Source organism: Pseudophryne corroboree, chromosome 2 (assembly GCF_028390025.1).
Source record: "Pseudophryne corroboree isolate aPseCor3 chromosome 2, aPseCor3.hap2, whole genome shotgun sequence".
Taxonomy (NCBI): Eukaryota; Metazoa; Chordata; class Amphibia; order Anura; family Myobatrachidae; genus Pseudophryne; species Pseudophryne corroboree.
The window spans coordinates 961,726,305-961,746,901 of record NC_086445.1 but is presented as its reverse complement, the minus strand read 5'-3'; the positions used below and the strand labels follow the sequence as shown (position 1 = coordinate 961,746,901).

The window sequence follows — 20,597 nt, the reverse complement described above, 5'->3', positions numbered from 1 at the left end:
TACTTACACATCTTATACTCCATACTCCCTTTCATGGCACCTAACCCGGGTTTTCTGTATACGCCTTGTACTTGTTCTATATTGTCTGAAACTGTAAGTGTTTATTTTTTACTGTTTTGCTCATTTGTTTATGTACTCTGTAATGGGCGCTGCCGATCCCTTGTGGTGCCATATAAATAAATAATAATAATAATAATAATAATAATAACCGGCGTTCTGGAGCCAGAGCTCTGAGTGCAGCAAAAGTGCTTAAAGGGGAATTTCAGGACTGGATCACCCTACACTGCAGGGAACACTCAGAGTGAACTCAGCCCCTCCGGGTGCTCCTTTCTGCTCAGAGTCCCCTCTGAGCTGCCTATCATACACTCCACTGCGCTCTGCTATGCATATATGGGAGGGGTAGCATGGAGGGGGGCAAGAACTGGAACATGAGGGTGGAAAATATGTTGACTATATGCGATGGAGTCATCATCTCCTAGGGATTTATGGCCACTGGGGCTGGGGAGGGTGTTATTCTACTTAGGGAATCAAACCTACAGGAACATGCTAGAGAGGTAGCTATCTGGGGCTATCAACCCATGCTGCCTGCTCTGTCACCCAACCATCTGCTCACATCATGCCACCTACTGCTGCTAGAGACCTGTTTGAGAGGCCCACATCCACGTTCCTGTCTACCTGCATTTTTTACTGTTTACACTGGGCACAGAATTGGCTAGAAACAGCCCTGACATCCAACACCCTTCATAAATTAGGTCCAGGCACCATATTTCAGGCCTCTGCACACAGATCCTACACTGGTCACAGACTGAAGACACCAGAGGTGATGGACAGGAATGTATCTGGGAAATGCAAATGAAGTAGAGAAACAAGTAAGGTGCTTACCTGGAGCCACAGCTCCAAGGGATAAAGAGCGCATGCTAAGAATTGTAAAGGCAGCAAGAAAAGATGGGGAGGTGGATGTCATTGTCCACCTAGGCAGAGCCGAAACTAGGGGGGGGGCTAGGGGGGCATGTGACCTGGGCACCAGACTGGAGAGGGCGCCGAGACTGTCACTTAATCCCCCCTAACGCCCCCTCCCTATGCGGCAGCGATAGCTTGGAGCCGGCAGAGCTCGAGCTCCAGACTCTGCTAGCTGCGCCTAGCCAGGCAGGCACACGAACCGCATAGCAGAGATGACACTGAAAATAAACTACATCTCCCAGCAGCCCTTGCTGCCGGGAGCTGTACTTTACTTTCAGTTTCATCTCTGCAGCGTGCTGTGATCAGCACTGCAGAGCCACATCAAGAGGGGGCAAAGGGGACAAATTACTAACCCCCCTCCCACCCCACTGCTAGTGCCTGTAATCAAGTCTGCAGCCACTGCTGCAGTGAACAAGACATACAGATTTCCGAAAAGGGGGCGGGGCTAAACGGCACTGTACACACAGTGCCATGCCAGCCAGCAACAGCATGGGAGAGAGGAGGGGAGAAGAGCAGCATAGCCTAAACAGTGAGTACTGTATATAACTCAGGGAAGGAGCACTGTATGTGTGTGACTGCTATATGTGTGTATGAATGTGTGCATGTGTGTGATTGTATGTGAATAGGTGTGTGACTACATATATGTATGGGTGTGGTATGCGTGACCGGGCATACCGACGCTGGTATCCCGGGAGCGGAATGCCTGTCGGGGGGAAGGGGGGGTTGTGAGCGCAGCAAGTCCCTTTGCGGGCTCGCTGCGCTCGCCACGCTGGGGTGGGAGTGGTCCCTGTTGGTCGGCATGCCGACCGTCGGGATTGTGAGGGGGCGGGATATAGGGGGAGGCACTGTAACCGGCGGTCACATAACTACATCCCATCTGTATGTGTGCTTGTGTGTCACTCTATATATGTGTCACTCAGTATACATGTTTGTACCGGTGTGTGATTATATGTATATATTATATGTATGTATGTATGTGAGTGAATGTATGTGTGTGTGACAGTATGTATTTTGTATTGGTGTGTGATTTTATGTATGTATTAATATATGGGTTATTATTTTATTTCTCCTTCATCCGTAGCCCAAATAAATAAAAAATGAAAATAAAAAATGCCGAGCTATCCCCTTTGCCCTTATGAAGTTGATATATATATGAATGCGAGGGGGGCGCTAAATTAATGGCTCGCCCCGGGTGCCAAAACTCCTAGTTTCGGCCCTGACCTAGGGACAAATGACCTGGCAAATGCTGAACTCATGGCTGTAAAAGATGAATTTAGGAAGTTAGGGACTGCTCTGAAGCAGGTGGCAACCACTGTATCTTTTTCAGAAGTATTGCCAGTACACAGAGGGGAAGACAGAACTCATTGCATCAGAAACTTCAATGTTTGGCTAAGGACATGGTGCAATGAGGAGAGATTTGGATTTATAGGCCACAGTCACACCATCTGGCAAGATAGGAGCTTATACAAAAGTGACGGCCTGCACCCATCTTCAAGGGGAACAAGAATACTAACTGAACAGTTTGGATGCTTCATCAAGAACTATTTAAACTAACAAAGGGGGGCAGTGAACCAAACAGGAATAAAGAAATCTGCTCCCCCAACACAGAGGTATTGTTTCTGCAGGCAAAGGGAATAGGAAGCATATCCACAGCAACAGAAGATAATTCAGATCAAAACCAAATAAAAATAGGCAGAGAGAAGAACATAGCTAGGAACAGAAAAAGCACAAACAAAACTCTAAAAGCTATGTGTGCAAATGCTAGGAGCTTAGGAAATAAAATCCCAGAACTAACTGCAATAATGACAAGGGATGATCTAGACATTGTGGCAATTACAGAGTCATGGTTACGGTACAATGAAAATCATGACTGGGACACAGCTATACCGGGATATACTTTATTTAGGAAGGACAGAATTGGAAAAATCGGAGGAGGGGTAGCAATGTATGTAAAAAAATGCCATAAATACTACATTAATACAAAGTATTGAAGAAAAAACTGAGGCCCTTTGGGTGACCATAGAAACAGGGGAAAAGTTGATTATTCGTATTGGCGTGATATACAGGCCACCAGGTCAGGAAGAGGAACTTGACAAGAACCTATTGCAGGACATAACTAAAATGGCATTAAAAGGAGAGGTAATAATCATGGGAGACTTTAATCTTCCTGATGTAAACTGGGAGGTGTCTGTTGCTAGTTCCACTAGAAGTAGGAACATTTTAAATTCCCTTCAGGGAGCATCCCTCCACCAATTGGTGAGGGAGCCCACTCGGAAAGACGCAATATTAGACTTAATACTTACAAATGGAGACAGATTACTGGACGTAAAAGTGGGTGAAAACCTGGGATCCAGTGATCATCAAGCAGTATGGTTCAGTATTAAGACAGAGACTGACTCGTCCCATACAAAAACAAAGGTGTTGGATTTTAGGAAGGCTGATTTTGTAGGGATGGGAAAATGTGTAAGCGATTCTTTGGCAGAGTGGAGGAACTTGGAAACCGTGCAGGAGAGGTGGGAAACATTAAAATGTGCAATATTGAAGGCAACAGACCTTTGTATCAAAACTGTTAGGAAAAACACAAGGAAAAGGAAGCCAGTGTGGTTTGCAAAAGAAGTAGCAAATATTGTGAGAGCAAAAAAAGATGGCTTTTAGGAAATATAAGCAGACACTAAATAATGAAGACAAAAAGATATATCTTGTTAGACAGAAGGAGACAAAGAAGGTAATCAGATGTGCAAAGGCACAAGCTGAGGAGAAAATGGCCCAGTCAGTGGGTAAAGGAGGCAATACTTTTTTTAGATATATAAGCGAAAAGGAGAAAAAACAAAAGGCGGAATTCTAAAACTAAAGACGGACACTGGGAGTCTTGTTGAAGGAGACAATTTAATAGCAGATCATCTTAATGATTATTTTTGCTCAGTATTTACTACTGAAAGAGAGGGGAAGGGGCCACAGTTAAGTTGCAGGGATATTCAGGAAAATGAAACAAGTACATTTACAGAGGAGAAGGTCCTAACAGAACTCTCAAAGCTGAAAGTGGACAAATCTATGGGGCCAGATGGGATACATCCAAGGATACTAAAAGAACTTAAAGAGGTACTGGTAGCACCATTGACAGAATTATTCAACCAGTCATTAGCTACAGGAGTAATTCCAGGGGACTGGTAAAGAGCAAACGTAGTCCCACTGCACAAAAGTGGAAGCAAGGAAGAGGCAAACAACTACAGACCAGTGAGTCTTACATCAGTAGTAGGGAAATTGATGGAAACACTCTTAAAAGAAAGAGTTGTAGATTATCTCAAATCCGGCAATTTACTAGATCCCAAACAGCATGGATTCACAGGGGGGAGATCATGTCAAGCAAATCTTATTGACTTTTTTGATTGTGTGACTAAAGTGATGGATAAAGGTGGAGCCATGGATATAGCTTATCTAGACTTTAGTAAAGCTTTTGATACAGTTCCACATCGCAGACTGCTAAATAAACTTGAAAGTTTGGGATTGGATATTAGGATTATTGAATGGATAAGATCTTGGTTGAAGGATAGAAAACAGAGAGTTGTGGTAAATGGAGTGCATTCACAGGAGGGAAATGTTACCAGTGGAGTACCCCAGGGATCTGTACTTGGACCAGTGCTTTTTAATATCTTTATTGGTGACATTGCAAATGGCATTAAAGGGAAAGTATGCCTTTTTGCAGATGACACAAAGGTATGCAACAGGGTAGACACACCAGGTGGGGTAAAATGATTGAGGATCTAGGTAGACTAGAGGAATGGTCAAGAGTCTGGCAATTACAGTTTAATGCCAAAAAATGCAAAATCATGCACTTGGGTCTCAAAAATCCTAAAGCTAAATACAGTATTAATGGCACTATACTGGAAACTACTGAGGAGGAAAGGGATCTAGGAGTCACTATTTCAGACGACTTAAAGGCAGGTAAGCAATGTAACAAGGCAATGAGGAAGGATAGTCAGATGCTTGGCTGCATTGGGAGAGGAATCAGCAGCAGAATGAAAGAAGTAATAATGCCACTGTATAGGCCATTGGTACGCCCTCATCTAGAATACTGTATTCAGTTCTGGAGGCCATATCTTCAAAAGGATATTAATACATTAGAAACTGTACAAAGGAGGGCAACTAAAATGGTGCATGGCCTACATCACATACCCAGAGAGACTAAGAAATCTCAATATGTATAGTTTGGAGCAGAGAAAGGAAAGGGGGGACATGATAGAAACTTTCAAATATATCAAGGGTTTTAACAAAGTCCAGGAGGGAAACATTCTCCAAATGAAGAGAAGCAATAGGACACGAGGACATGCACTGAGACTGGAGAAGGGGGGGGGGGGGGGGGAGGTTCAGGGGAAATTTGCGGAAAAATTATTTCACAGAAAGGGTAGTGGACAAGTGGAATAGCCTCCCATCAGAGGTGGTAGAGGCTAAGACAGTAGAGCAATTTAAACATGCATGGGATAGACATAAGGAAATCCTTACAAAGAAAATAAGATTTTACTCACCGGTAAATCTATTTCTCGTAGTCCGTAGTGGATGCTGGGAACTCCGTAAGGACCATGGGGAATAGCGGCTCCGCAGGAGACTGGGCACATCTAAGAAAGATTTAGGACTACCTGGTGTGCACTGGCTCCTCCCACTATGACCCTCCTCCAGACCTCAGCTAGGATACTGTGCCCGGAAGAGCTGACACAATAGGGAAGGATTTTGAATCCCGGGTAAGACTCATACCAGCCACACCAATCACACCGTATAACTCGTGATATTATATCCAGTTAACAGTATGAACATAATAGAGTCTCTCAACAGATGGCTCAACAATAACCCTTTTAGTTAGGCAATAACTATATACAAGTATTGCAGACAATCTGCACTTGGGATGGGCGCCCAGCATCCACTACGGACTACGAGAAATAGATTTACCGGTGAGTAAAATCTTATTTTCTCTGACGTCCTAGTGGATGCTGGGAACTCCGTAAGGACCATGGGGATTATACCAAAGCTCCCAAATGGGCGGGAGAGTGCGGATGACTCTGCAGCACCGAATGAGAGAACTCCAGGTCCTCCTCAGCCAGGGTATCAAATTTGTAGAATTTGTCAAACATGTTTGCCCCTGACCAAGGAAAAAGGTAAAATATACCCAAGGGTATTCAGGCGCTGTGAGACGGGATGGTTCGCTAAGCAGCAGCCAATATTACAGGGGAGTCACTCCCAAGAAGACAACACAAAAAGGAAAATGAAGGCTGCGCTATGTAGAGGAAAGAACAGTATAAACACTCAATAGGTAATTAAAAATTTTATTATAAAACATGAATTCTTTAAAAGCAGGAATTCTGTGCAGGATGATGTGCCAAATATATGCAGAAAAAATAGATTTGCCAATATTATGCAAAGGTTGGAATTTACCCAGAATGCTGGTACAGGATTAGTGGAAATTGTTCTCTAGAATCCGTTCCATATTTTGCCCATCAATATGGTGTCCAGTTATGATCCGGTATGGAGGGTACCTTTTAGTATTGCTGAAGAGAGTCCATAGAAGACTTCCATATACCGCTAGAGGATTAATGCAATGTCTCTTAAATGTAGAGTACCTCATGCAATGCGGGAATAAGCTGGTGCTTCTCTCGGGCTCTTTCGGATTGCTGGTCAGCAGAATGGGCTGGTTCGGATCCAATTCAGAGATGTCCTGTTGGAACAGGACATCTCTGAATTGGATCCGAACCAGCCCATTCTGCTGACCAGCAATCCGAAAGAGCCCGAGAGAAGCACCAGCTTATTCCCGCATTGCATGAGGTACTCTACATTTAAGAGACATTGCATTAATCCTCTAGCGGTATATGGAAGTCTTCTATGGACTCTCTTCAACAATACTAAAAGGTACCCTCCATACCGGATCATAACTGGACACCATATTGATGGGCAAAATATGGAACGGATTCTAGAGAACAATTTCCACTAATCCTGTACCAGCATTCTGGGTAAATTCCAACCTTTGCATAATATTGGCAAATCTATTTTTTCTGCATATATTTGGCACATCATCCTGCACAGAATTCCTGCTTTTAAAGAATTCATGTTTTATAATAAAATTTTTAATTACCTATTGAGTGTTTATACTGTTCTTTCCTCTACATAGCGCAGCCTTCATTTTCCTTTTTGTGTTGCCCCTGACCAAGTAGCAGCTCGGCAAAGTTGTAAAGCCGAGACCCCTCGGGCAGCCGCCCAAGATGTGCCCACCTTCCTCGTGGAATGGGCTTTTACTGATTTAGGATGCGGCAGTCCAGCCGCAGAATGCGCCAGCGGAATTGTACTACAAATCAAGCAAGCAATAGTCTGCTTAGAAGCAGGAGCACCCAGTTTGTTGGGTGCATACAGGATAAATAGCGAGTCAGTTTTTCTGACTCTAGCCGTCCTGGAAACATAAATTTTTAAGGCCCTGACTACGTCCAGTAACTTGGAATCCTCCAAGTCCCTTGTAGCCGCAGGCACTACAATAGGTTGGTTCGATTGAAAAGCCGATACCACCTTAGGGGGAAAACTGGGGACGAGTCCTCAATTCTGCCCTATCCATATGGAAAATCAGATAAGGGCTTATACCTGACAAAGCCGCCATTTCTGATACACGCCTGGCCGAAGCCAAGGCCAACAACATGACCATTTTCCAAGTGAGATATTTCAGATCCACGGTTTTAAGTAGCTCCATGATTTTAGGAATCTCAACACCACGTTGAGATCCCAAGGTGCCACTGGAGGCACAAGTTGGGGCTGAATATGCAGCACTTCCTTTACAAATGTCTGAACTTCAGGCAGTGAAGACAGTTCTCTCTGGAAGAAAATCGACAGAGCCGAAATCTGGACCTTAATGGAAGCCAATTTTAGGCCCATAGTCACTCCTGACTGTAGGAAGTGCAGAATTCGACCCAGTTGAAATTCCTCTGTTGGGGCCTTCCTGGCCTCATACCAAGCAACATATTTTCGCCATATGCGGTGATAATGTTTTGCGGTCACATCTTTCCTAGCCGTAATCAGTGTAGGAATGACTTCCTCCGGAATGCCTTTTCCCTTTAGGATCCGGTGTTCAACCGCCATGCCGTCAAACGCAGCCGCGGTAAGTCTTGGAACAGACAGGGCTCCTGCTGCAGCAGGTCCTGTCTGAGCGGCAGAGGCCATGGGTCCTCTGAGATAATTTCTTAAAGTTCTGGGTACCAAGCTCTTCTTGGCCAATCTGGAACCACGTGTATAGTTCTTACTCCTTTCCTTCTTATTATTCTCAGTACCTTGGGTATGAGAGGCAGAGGAGGGAACACATACACCGACTGGTACACCCACGGTGTTACCAGAGCATCCACAGCTATCGCCTGAGGGTCCCTTGACCTGGCGAAATATCTTTTATAGCTTTTTGTTGAGGCGGGACGCCATCATGTCCACCTGTGGCCTTTCCCAATGGTGTACAATCCTTTGGAAGACTTCTGGATGAAGTCCCCACTCTCCCGGGTGGAGGTCGTGTCTGCTGAGAAGATCTGCTTCCCAGTTGTCCACTCCGGGAATGAACACTGCTGACAGTGCTAACACATGACTCTCCGCCCATCGGAGAATCCTTGTGGCTTCTGCCATCGCCCTCCTGCTTCTTGTGCCGCCCTGTTGGTTTACATGGGCGCCCGCCGTGATGTTGTCTGATTGAATCAGTACCGGCTGGTTTTGAAGCAGGGGTTTTGCTTGACTTAGGGCATTGTAAATGTCCCTCAGTTCCAGAATATTTTTGTGTAGGGAAATCTCCTGGTTTGACCATAGTCCCTGGAAGATACTTCCCTGTGTGACTGCCCCCCAGCCTTGAAGGCTGGCATTCGTGGTCACCAGGACCCAGTCCTGTATGCCGACTCTGCGGCTCTCTTGAAGATGAGCACTCTGCAGCCACCACCGCAGATACACCCTAGTCCCTGGAGACAGGGTTATCAGTTGATGCATCTGATATGCGACCTGGACCACTTGTCCAACCGGTTCCACTGAAAAGTTGCATGGAACCCATCGAATGGAATTGCTTCGTAGAAAGCTACCATTTTTCCCAGGACTCGCGTGCAGTGATGCACCGACACCTGTTTTGGTTTCAGGAGGCCTATGACTAGAGATGACAGCTCCTTGGCCTTCTCCTCCAGGAGAAACACTTATTTCTGGTCTGTGTCCAGAACCATTCCCAGGAACAGTAGATGTGTCGTAGGGACCAGCTGTGACTTTGGAATATTTAGAATTCAACCGTGCTGTTGTAGCACTTCAGAGATAGTGCTACCCCTACCAACAACTGCTCCCTGGACCTCGCCTTTATCAGGAGATCATCCAAGTATGGGATAATTTAAAACTCCCTTTTTTCGAAGGGGTATCATCATTTCGGCCATTACCTTGGTAAATACCCTCGGTGCCGTGTACAGGCCCAACGGCAACGTCTGGAATTTGTAATGACAATCCTGTACCACAAATCTGAGGTACTCCTGGTGAGGATGGTAAATGGGACATGCTGGCAAGCATCCTTGTTGTCCCGATATACCATGTAATCTCCCTCGTCCAGGCTTGCAATAATCGCCCTGAGCGATTCCATCTTGAACTTGAATTTTTTTATATATGTGTTCAAGGATTCCAATTTTAAAATGGGTCTCACCGAACCCTCAGGTTTCGGTACCACAAACATTGTGGAATAGTAACCCCGGCCTTGTTAAAGGAGGGGTACCTTGATTATCACCTGCTGGAAGTACAGCTTGTGAATTTCCGCCAGTACTACCTCTCTGAGGGCAGCAGGCAAGGCTGATTTGAGGTAACGGCGAGGGGGAGTCGTCTCGAACTCTAGCTTGTATCCCTGTGATACAACTTGCAGAACCCAGGGATCTACCTGTGAGCGAGCCCAGAGGTCGCTGAAGTTCCCGAGACGCGCCCCCACCGCACCTGGCTCCACCTGTGGAGTCCCAGTGACATGCGGTGGACTCCGAGGAAGCGGGGGAAGATTTTTGTTTCCCTCTTCCCTTGTCTCTGGGCAGAAAGGAAGCGCCTTTGACCCGCTTGCTTTTCTGAAGCTGAAAGGACTGTACTTGATAATACAGTTTTCTTAGGCTGTGAGGAAACCTGAGGTAAAAAAATGTTTTCTTTCCCAGCTGTTGCTGTGGATATGAGGTCCCAAAGACCATCCCCAAACAATTCCTCACCCTTATAAGGCAGAATCTCTATGTGCCTATAAAATCAGCATCACCTGTCCACTGCCGGGTCCCTAATACCCTCCTGGCAGAATGGACATTGCATTAATTCTGGATGCCAGCCGGCAAATATCCCTCTGTGCATCCCTCATATATAAGACGACGTCTTTTAATATGCTCTATGTTAGCAAAATATTATCCCTGTCTAGGGTATTATATTTAGTGACGTTTCTTGCGGCGGGCGAGCCGTGCAACCGCACGGGGCGCCCGCCGCGGCACTTCTAGAACACTGTAGATCCCACGTCCTCCCGAGTACCCAGCTCGGGGGGCGGAGTTTTGCGGAACGACGCGTTGCGTCGTGACGTCACGACGCATTCGCGTCATTCCACGAAACCCCGCCCCCCGAGCTGGGTACTCGGGAGGACGGAGGAGGGGGAGCCAACCAAGCCGGCGGCGCCGCGAAGAGGAGGGAGAGGCACCGAAGAGCGGTAAGAACCGCTTCAACTGTAAATCAGCCTCTCCCTCTCTCTCTCCCCCCTCCCTCTGCCACCATGTATACAAAGGGGACACTTGCCTATTATAATGTGTAAAATGGGAACACCTGCCTGCGTACTGTGTAATATGGGGGCACCTGCCTGCGTACTGTGTAAAATAGGGACACCTGCCTGCGTACTGTGTAATATGGGGGCACCTGCCTGCGTACTGTGTAAAATGGGTACACCTGCCTGCGTACTGTGTAAAATGGGGACACCTGCCTGCCATACTGTGTAAAATGGGGACACCTGCCTGCGTACAGTGTAAAATGGGGACACCTGCCTGCCATACTGTGTAAAATGGGGACACCTGCCTGCGTACAGTGTAAAATGGGGACACCTACCTGCGTACTGTGCAAAATGGGGACACCTGCCTGCCGTATTGTGTAAAATGGGGACTCGCCTGCCGTACTGTGTAAAATGGGGACACGTGCCTGCCGTACTGTGTAAAATGGGGACACGTGTCTGCCGTACTGTGTAAAATGGGGACACCTGCCTGCCATACTGTGTAAAATGGGGACACCTGCCTGCGTACTGTGTAAAATGGGTACACCTGCCTGCGTACTGTGTAAAATGGGGACACCTGCCTGCGTACTGTGTAAAATGGGGACACCGGCCTGCGTACTGTGTAAAATGGGGACACCGGCCTGCGTACTGTGTAAAATGGGGACACATGTCTGCGTACTGTGTAAAATGGGGACACCTACCTGCGTACTGTGTAAAATGGGGACTCGCCTGCCGTACTGTGTAAAATGGGGACACGTGCCTGCCGTACTGTGTAAAATGGGGACACGTGTCTGCCGTACTGTGTAAAATGGGGACACGTGTCTGCCGTACTGTGTAAAATGGGGACACGTGCCTGCCGTACTGTGTAAAATGGGGACACGTGTCTGCCGTACTGTGTAAAATGGGGACACGTGTCTGCCGTACTGTGTAAAATGGGGACACGTGCCTGCCGTACTGTGTAAAATGGGGACACGTGCCTGCCGTATTGTGTAAAATGGGGACACGTGCCTGCCATATTGTGTAAAATGGGGACACGTGCCTGCCATATTGTGTAAAATGGGGACTCGCCTGCCGTACTGTGTAAAATGGGGACACGTGCCTGCCATATTGTGTAAAATGGGGACACGTGCCTGCCATATTGTGTAAAATGGGGACTCGCCTGCCGTATTGTGTAAAATGGGGACACGTGCCTGCCATATTGTGTAAAATGGGGACACGTGCCTGCCATATTGTGTAAAATGGGGACACGTGCCTGCCATATTGTGTAAAATGGGGACTCGCCTGCCGTACTGTGTAAAATGGGGACACGTGCCTGCCGTATTGTGTAAAATGGGGACACGTGCCTGCCGTACTGTGTAAAATGGGGACACGTGCCTGCCGTACTGTGGAAAATGGGGACACGTGGCTGCCGTATTGTGTAAAATGGGGACACGTGCCTGCCGTACTGTGTAAAATGGGGACACGTGCCTGCCGTACTGTGTAAAATGGGGACACGTGCCTGCCGTACTGTGGAAAATGGGGACTCTTGCCTGCCGTACTGTGGAAAATGGGGACACGTGCCTGCCGTATTGTGTAAAATGGGGACACGTGTCTGCCGTATTGTGTAAAATAGTCTTTTCTGATGAGGTCATGCCCATTTCTCTAACGTCCTAAGTGGATGCTGGGGACTCCGTCAGGACCATGGGGTTTAGCGGCTCCGCAGGAGACAGGGCACAATAATAAAAGCTTTAGGATCAGGTGGTGTGCACTGGCTCCTCCCCCTATGACCCTCCTCCAAGCCTCAGTTAGTTCTTGTGCCCGGCCGAGAAGGGTGCAATCTAGGTGGCTCTCCTGAGCTGCTTAGAATAAAAGTTTAAGTTAGGTTTTTTATTTTCAGTGAGTCCTGCTGGCAACAGGCTCACTGCTACGAGGGACTTAGGGGAGAGAAGTAAACTCACCTGCGTGCAGGATGGATTTGCTTCTTAGGCTACTGGACACCATTAGCTCCAGAGGGAGTCGGAACACAGGTCTCACCCTGGGGTTCGTCCCGGAGCCGTGCCGCCGACCCCCCTTGCAGATGCCGAAGTTGAAGAGGTCCAGAGGTCCAGAAACAGGCGGCAGAAGACTTTCAGTCTTCATAAGGTAGCGCACAGCACTGCAGCTGTGCGCCATTGTTGTCAGCACACTTCATACCAGCGGTCACTGAGGGTGCAGGGCGCTGGGGGGGGCGCCCTGGGCAGCAATGTATTATACCTTTTTTATGGCTAAAATACATCACATATAGCCCTTGAGGCTATATGGATGTATTTAACCCCTGCCAGATCTCACAAACTCCGGGAGAAGAGCCCGCCGTTTTAGGGGGCGGGGCCTATTCTCCTCAGCACACGGCGCCATTTTCCTGCTCAGCTCTGCTGTGAGGAAGGCTCCCAGGCTCTCCCCTGCACTGCACTACAGAAACAGGGTTAAAACAGAGAGGGAGGGCACTTATTTGGCGATATGATTACATATGTGAAAATGCTATAAGGGAAAACACTTGTATAAGGGGTTGTCCCTGTATAATTATAGCGTTTTTGGTGTGTGCTGGCAAACTCTCCCTCTGTCTCCCCAAAGGGCTAGTGGGGTCCTGTCCTCTATCAGAGCATTCCCTGTGTGTGTGCTGTGTGTCGGTACGTGTGTGTCGACATGTAGGAGGACGATGTTGGTGAGGAGGCGGAGCAAATTGCCTGTATTGGTGATGTCACTCTCTAGGGAGTCGACACCGGAATGGATGGCTTATTTAGGAATTACGTGATAATGTCAACACGATGCAAGGTCGGTTGACGACATGAGACGGCCGGCAAACAAATTAGTACCTGTCCAGGCGTCTCAGACACCGTCAGGGGCTTGTAAAAACGCCCATTTACCTCAGTTGGTCGACACAGACACAGACACGGACACTGACTTCAGTGTCGACGGTGAAGAAACAAACGTATTTTCCTTTAGGGCCACACGTTACATGTTAAGGGCAATGAAGGAGGTGTTACATATTTCTGATACTACAAGTACCACAAATAAGGGTATTATGTAGGGTGGGAATAATCTACTTGTAGTTTTTCCTGAATCAGATAAATTAAAGTGTGTGATGATACGTGGGTTTCCTCCGATAGAAAATTATTGGAGGTATACCCTTTCCCACCAGAAGTGAAGGCGAGTTGGGAAACACACCTTAGGGTGGATAAGGCGCTCACACGCTTATAAAAACAAGTGGCGTTACCGTCTCCAGATACGGCCGCCCTCAAGGAGCCAGCTGATAGGAAGCTGAAAAATATCCTAAAAAGTATATACACACATACTGGTGTTATACTACGACCAGCAATCGCCTCAGCCTGGATGTGCAGCGCTGGGGGGGCTTGGTCGGATTTCCTGACTGAAAATATTGATACCCTTGACAGGAACAATATTTTATTGACTATAGAGCATTTTAAGGATGCATTTCTATATATGCGAGATGCGCAGAGGGATATTTGCATTCTGGCATCAAGAGTAGATGTGATGTCCATATCTGCCAGACGATGTTTATAGACACGACAGTGGTCAGGTGATGCAGATTCCAGACGGCACATGGAAGTATTGCCGTATAAAGGGGCGGTCCATCGGACCTGGTGGCCATGGCAACAGCTGGAAAATCCACGTTTGTTACCCCAAGTCACATCTCAGCAGAAAAGGACACAGTCTTTTCAGTCTCAGTCCTTTCGTACCCATAAAGGCAGGCGGGCAAAAGGCCAGTCATATCTGCCCAGGGTTAGAGGAAAGGGAAGAAGACTGCAGCAGGCAGCCCATTCCCAGGAACAGAAGTCCTCCACAGCTTCTGCCAAGTCCGCAGCATGACGCTGGGGCCATACAAGCGGACTCAGGTGCGGTGGGGGGTCATCTCAAGAGTTTCAGCACGCAGTGGGCTCACTCGCAAGTGGACTCCTGGATCCTACACATAGTATCCCAGGTGTACATTGGAAATTCGAGACGTCTTCCCCTCACAAGTTCCTGAAGTCTGCTTTACCAACGTCTCCCTCCGACAGGGAGGCAGTATTGGGAAAAAATTCACAGGCTGTATTCCCAGCAGGTGATAATCAAAGTACCCCTCCTACAACAAGGGAAGGGGTATTATTCCACACTATATTGTGGTACTGAAGCCAAACGGCTCGGTGAGATCTAAAAGATTTGAACAATTACATACAAGGGTTCAAATCAAGATGGAGTCACTCAGAGCAGTGATAGCGAACCAGGACGATATGGTGTCACTGGATATCAGGGACGCTTACCTACATGTCCAAATTTTGCCCTTCTCACCAAGGGTATCTCAGGTTCGTGGTACAGAACTGTCACTATCAGTTCAGACGCTGCCGTTTGGATTGTCCACGGCACCCCGGGTCTTTACCATGGTAATGGCCGAAATGATGATTCTTCCTAAAAGAAATATGGACGCTTTCCTGATAAGGGCAAGGTCCAGAGAACAGTTGGCGGTCGGAGTAGCACTATCTCAAGTAGTTCTACGACAGCACGAGTGGTTTCTAAATATTCCAAAATCGCAGCTTTTCCGACGACACGTCTAATGTTCCTAGGAATGATTCTGGACACAGTCCAGAAAAGGATGTTTTCTCCCGGAGAAGAAGGCCAGGGAGTTATCCGAGCTAGTCAGGAACCTCCTAAAACCAGGAAAAGTATCAGTGCATCATTGCACAAAGGTCCTGTGAAAAATGGTGGTTTCTTACAAAGCGATCCCATTCGGTAGATTTCACGCAAGAACCTTTCAGTGGAATCTGCTGGGAAAATGGTCCGGATCGCATCTTCAGATGCATCAGCGGATAACCCTGTCTCCAAGGACAAGGGTGTTTTCTTCTGCGGTGGCTGCAGAGTGCTCATCTATGAAAGGGCCGCAGATTCGACATTCAGGACTGGGTCCTGGTGACCACGGATGCCAGCCTGAGTGGCTGGGGAGCAGTCACACAAGGAAAAAATTTCCAGGGAGTGTGATCAGACCCCTGCTTCAAGGTCAGCCGGTATTGATCCAGTGGGACAACATCACGGCAGTCGCCCACGTAAACAGACAGGGCGGCACATGAAGCAGGAGGGAAATGGCAGAAACTGCAAGGATTCTTCGCTGGGCGAAAAATCATGTGATAACACTCTCAGCAGTGTTAATTCCGGGAGTGGAAAACTGGGAAGCAGACTTCCTCAGCAGGCATAACCTCCACCCGGGAGAGTGGGGACTTCAGCGGGAAGTCTTCCACATGATTGTAAACCGTTGGGAAAAACCAAAGGTGGACATGATGGCGTCCCGCCTGAACAAAAAACTAGACCGATATTGCGCCAGGTCAAGGGACCCTCAGGCAATAGCGGTGGACGCTCTGGTAACACTGTGGGTGTACCAGTCAGGGTATGTGTTCCCTCCTATGCATCTCATACCAAAAGTACTGAGAATCATAAGAAGGAGATGAGTAAGAACGATACTCGTGGTTCCGGATGGGTCAAGAAGGACTTGGTACCCGGAACTTCAAGAGATGCTCACGGAAGAACCGTGGCCTCTACCTTTAAGAGAGGACCTGCTCCAGCAGGGGCCTTGTCTGTTCCAAGACTTACCGCGGCTGCGTTTGACGTCATGGCAGTTGAACGCCGGATCCTGAAAGGGCATTCCAGATGAAGTCATCCCTACCCTGGTCGAAGCCAGGAAGGATGTAATCGCAAAACATTTTCACCGCATTGGGCGAAAATATGTTGCGTGGTGTGAGGCCAAGAAGGTCCCTACAGAGGAATTCCAACTGGGTCGTTTCCTACATTTCCTGAAAACAGGACTGTCTATGGGCCTAAAATTAGGGTCCATTAAGGTTCAAATTTCGACCCTGTCGAATTTCTTCCAGAAAGAACTGGCTTCAGTGCCTGAAGTTCAGACGTTTGTAAAAGGGGTACTGCATATACAGCCTCCTTTTGTGCCCCCAGTGGCACCTTGGGATCTCAATGTTGTTTTGAGTTTCCTAAAGTCACATTGGTTGGATCCACTCACCACTGTGGAATTAAAATATTTCACATGGAAGGTGAAGATTCTATTAGCCCTGGCTTCAGCCAGGCGTGTGTCAGAATGGGCGGCTTTATCATATAAAAGCCCTTACTTAATTTTTATTCTGACAGGGCAGAATTGAGGACTCGTCCTCAATTTCTCCTTAAGGTGTTTTCTGTTTTTCACATGAACCAACCTATTGTGGTACCTGCGGCTACTAGGGACTTGGAGGACTCCAAGTTACTTGACGTTGTCAGGGCCCTGAAAATATATGTTTCCAGGACGACTGGAGTCAGAAAATCTGACTCGCTGTTTAGCCTGTATGCACCCAACAAGATGGGTGTTCCTGCTTCTAAGCAGACGATTGCTCGCTGGATTTGTAGTACAATTCAGCTTGCACATTCTGTGGCAGGCTTGCCACAGTCAAAATCAGTAAAAGCCCATTCCACAAGGAAGTGGGCTCATACTGGGCGGCTGCCCGAGGGGTCTCGGCTTTACAACTTTGCCGAGCTGCTACTTGGTCAGGGGCACACCCTGACTGAGGAGGACATGGAAGTTCTCTCATTCGGTGCTGCAGAGTCATCCGCACTCTCCCGCCCGTTTGGGAGCTTTGGTATAATCCCCATGGTCCTGACGGAGTCCCCAGCATCCACTTAGGACGTTAGAGAAAATAAGAATTTACTTACCGATAATTCTATTTCTCGTAGTCCGTAGTGGATGCTGGGCGCCCATCCCAAGTGCGGATTGTCTGCAATACTTGTACATAGTTATTGTTACAAAAATCGGGTTATTCTTGTTGTGAGCCATCTTTTCAGAGGCTCCTTCGTTGTTATCATACTGTTAACTGGGTTCAGATCACAGGTTGTACGGTGTGATTGGTGTGGCTGGTATGAGTCTTACCCGGGATTCAATATCCTTCCTTATTATGCACGCTCGTCCGGGCACAGTATCCTAACTGAGGCTTGGAGGAGGGTCATAGGGGGAGGAGCCAGTGCACACCACCTGATCCTAAAGCTTTTATTATTGTGCCCTGTCTCCTGCGGAGCCGCTAAACCCCATGGTCCTGACGGAGTCCCCAGCATCCACTACGGACTACGAGAAATAGAATTATCGGTAAGTAAATTCTTATTTTTACAGAGGCCACGCCCATTTTACAGAGGCCACACCCCTAGGCCGGGAGCGCGCGCGCCTTCGACGCGTACATACCTTTTACTTTTTATAACTATGGGGGGGCGCATTTTTTTATATCAAGGGGGGGGGGGCGCATTTTTAAATCTCGCACTGGGAGCCAAGCTGGCTAGAAACAGCCCTGATTATATTATCAGACAGGGTATCGGACCACGCCGCAGCAGCACTATCCATGCTGAGGCAATTGCAGGTCTCAGTCTAGTACCTGAGTGTGTAAATACAGACTTCAGGATAGCCTCCTGCTTTTTATCAGCAGGCATCTTCAAAGTGGCCGTATCCTAAGACGGCAGTGCCACCTTATTTGACAAACGTGTGAGCGCCTTATCCACCCTAGGGGATATCTCCCAACGTGACCTATCCTCTGGCGGGAAAGGGTACGCCATCAGTAACTTTTTAGAAATTACCAGTTTCTTATCGGGGGAACCCACGCTTTTTCACACACTTCATTCACTCATCTGATGGGGGAACAAAACACTGCCTGCTTTTTCTCCCCAAACATAAAACCCTTTTTTTTTTTTAAAGTACTTGGGTTAATGTCAGAAATGTGTAACACATTTTTTATTGCCGGGATCAAGTCACGGATGTTCTTAGTGGATTGTGTATATGTCTCAACCTTGTCGACACTGGAGTCAGACTCTGTGTCGACATCTGTGTCTACCATCTGAGAGAGCGGGCGTTTTTTGAGCCCCTGATGGCCTTTGAGACGCCTGGGCAGGCGCGAGCTGAGAAGCCGGCTGTCCCACAGCTGTTACGTCATCCAGCCTGTTACGTCATCCAGCCTTTTATGTAAGGAGTTGACACTGTCGGTTAATACCTTCCACCTATCCATCTACTCTGGTGTCGGCCCCACAGGGGGCGACATCACATTTATCGGCATCTGCTCCGTCACCACATAAGCCTCCTCATCACACATGTCGACACAGCCGTACCGACACACCGCACACACACAGGGAATGCTCTGACTGAGGACAAGACCCCACAAAGCCCTTTGGGGAGACAGAGAGAGAGTATGCCAGCACACACCACAGCGCTATATAATGTGGGGATTAACACTATAACTGAGTGAATTTTCCCCAATAGCTGCTTGTATATATAATATTGCGCCTAAATTTAGTGCCCCCCCCTCTCTTTTTAACCCTTTGAGCCTGAAAACTACATGGGAGAGCCTGGGGAGCTGTCTTCCAGCTGCACTGTGAAGAGAAAATGGCGCCAGTGTGCTGAGGGAGATAGCTCCGCCCCTTTTTCGCTGACTTTTCTCCCGCTTTTTAATGGATTCTGGCAGGGGTAATTACCACATACATAGCCTCTGGGGCTATATATTGTGGTTATTTTGCCAGCCAAGGTGTTTTTATTGCTGCTCAGGGCGCCCCCCCCCCCCCCCCCCCCCCCCCCCCCCAGCGCCCTGCACCCTCAGTGACCGGAGTGTGAAGTGTGTATGAGGAGCAATGGCGCACAGCTGCAGTGCTGTGCGCTACCTTGGTGAAGACTGAAGTCTTCTGCCGCCGATTTTCCGGACCATCTTCATGCTTCTGGCTCTGTAAGGGGGACGGCGGCGCGGCTCCGGGAACGAACACCAAGGACGGGTCCTGCGGTCGATCCCTCTGGAGCTAATGGTGTCCAGTAGCCTAAGAAGCCCAAGCTAGCTGCAAGCAGGTAGGTTCGCTTCTTCTCCCCTTAGTCCCTCGTTGCAGTGAGCCTGTTGCCAGCAGGTCTCACTGTAAAATAAAAAACCTAAAATATACTTTCTTTCTAGGAGCTCAGGAGAGCCCCTAGTGTGCATCCAGCTCGAGCCGGGCACAGGATTCTAACTGAGGTCTGGAGGAGGGTCATAGTGGGAGGAGCCAGTGCACACCAGGTAGTCCTAAATCTTTCTTAGATGTGCCCAGTCTCCTGCGGAGCCGCTATTCCCCATGGTCCTTACGGAGTTCCCAGCATCCACTAGGACGTCAGAGAAATAAGGATCAAATAAGGTTAGAGATAAAAATAATATAAAAAAAAAAAAAGGGGCAGACTAGATGGGCCAAGTGGTTCTTATCTGCCGACAAATTCTATGTTTCTATGTTACTCAGGATCCCGGCGGTCAGAATACTAACGCCGGGATCCCGAACACCAGAATGGCGGAAGTGCCGCCACAGCTATTTCCACTCCTGGGTGTCCACGACATCCAAAAGAGTGGTAATAGAACCTGTGGCAAGCGCAGCAAGCAGAGCCCGCAATGTGGAGAGCACAGCCCCCCTGCCGATATCTTGGCAGGGAGGATCCTGGCGCCGGTATTCTGACCGCCGGGATCCCATACCCAACCCGATGGACACAGTAGTACCACCTCTTTGTTACTTGCAGGATCATTCAGGACCAATCCGTACTCAAGAATATTGTAGGGTGTGATGCGACGTGCCAGGAGTACCCATAGACAGTCGTCTGTTGACTGGTAACTTGCTGGGAGATGGGGCAATCCATGCAATATGTGACTGGCATATGTGGAGTATACATGCAACAGGAGGTTTTGAGTTTAAGGAAGTTACTCTTCAAGGGATCCGGTCAGCATACCGGCATTCGGAATGCCGGCAGTCAGAATACCGATGTGGAATCAAAAGACAGACGCCAGGACCTCCACATGGATCACAATGCCAAAATCCCAACTGCGGGTGTGTGTGTGGGAGGTAGTGGCTGGCACGGTTAGGGGGGGATCCGGTCTTTAGGTCGACA

The 20,597-nt window shown here is 48.1% G+C and overlaps 1 protein-coding gene across 1 annotated transcript in view; it reads left to right on the top strand.

Annotated features, from left to right (window-relative positions):
* The first annotated feature begins 1,264 nt into the window (after positions 1-1,264).
* The window catches only part of LOC135050145 (stomatin-like), a 224,866-nt gene continuing 205,533 nt past the window's right edge, over positions 1,265-20,597 (top strand). Inside the window, exon 1 of the mRNA XM_063956339.1 lies at positions 1,265-1,489. The gene's annotated coding sequence lies outside the window, so the exon portion shown is untranslated. The remainder of the gene's footprint in view (positions 1,490-20,597) is intronic.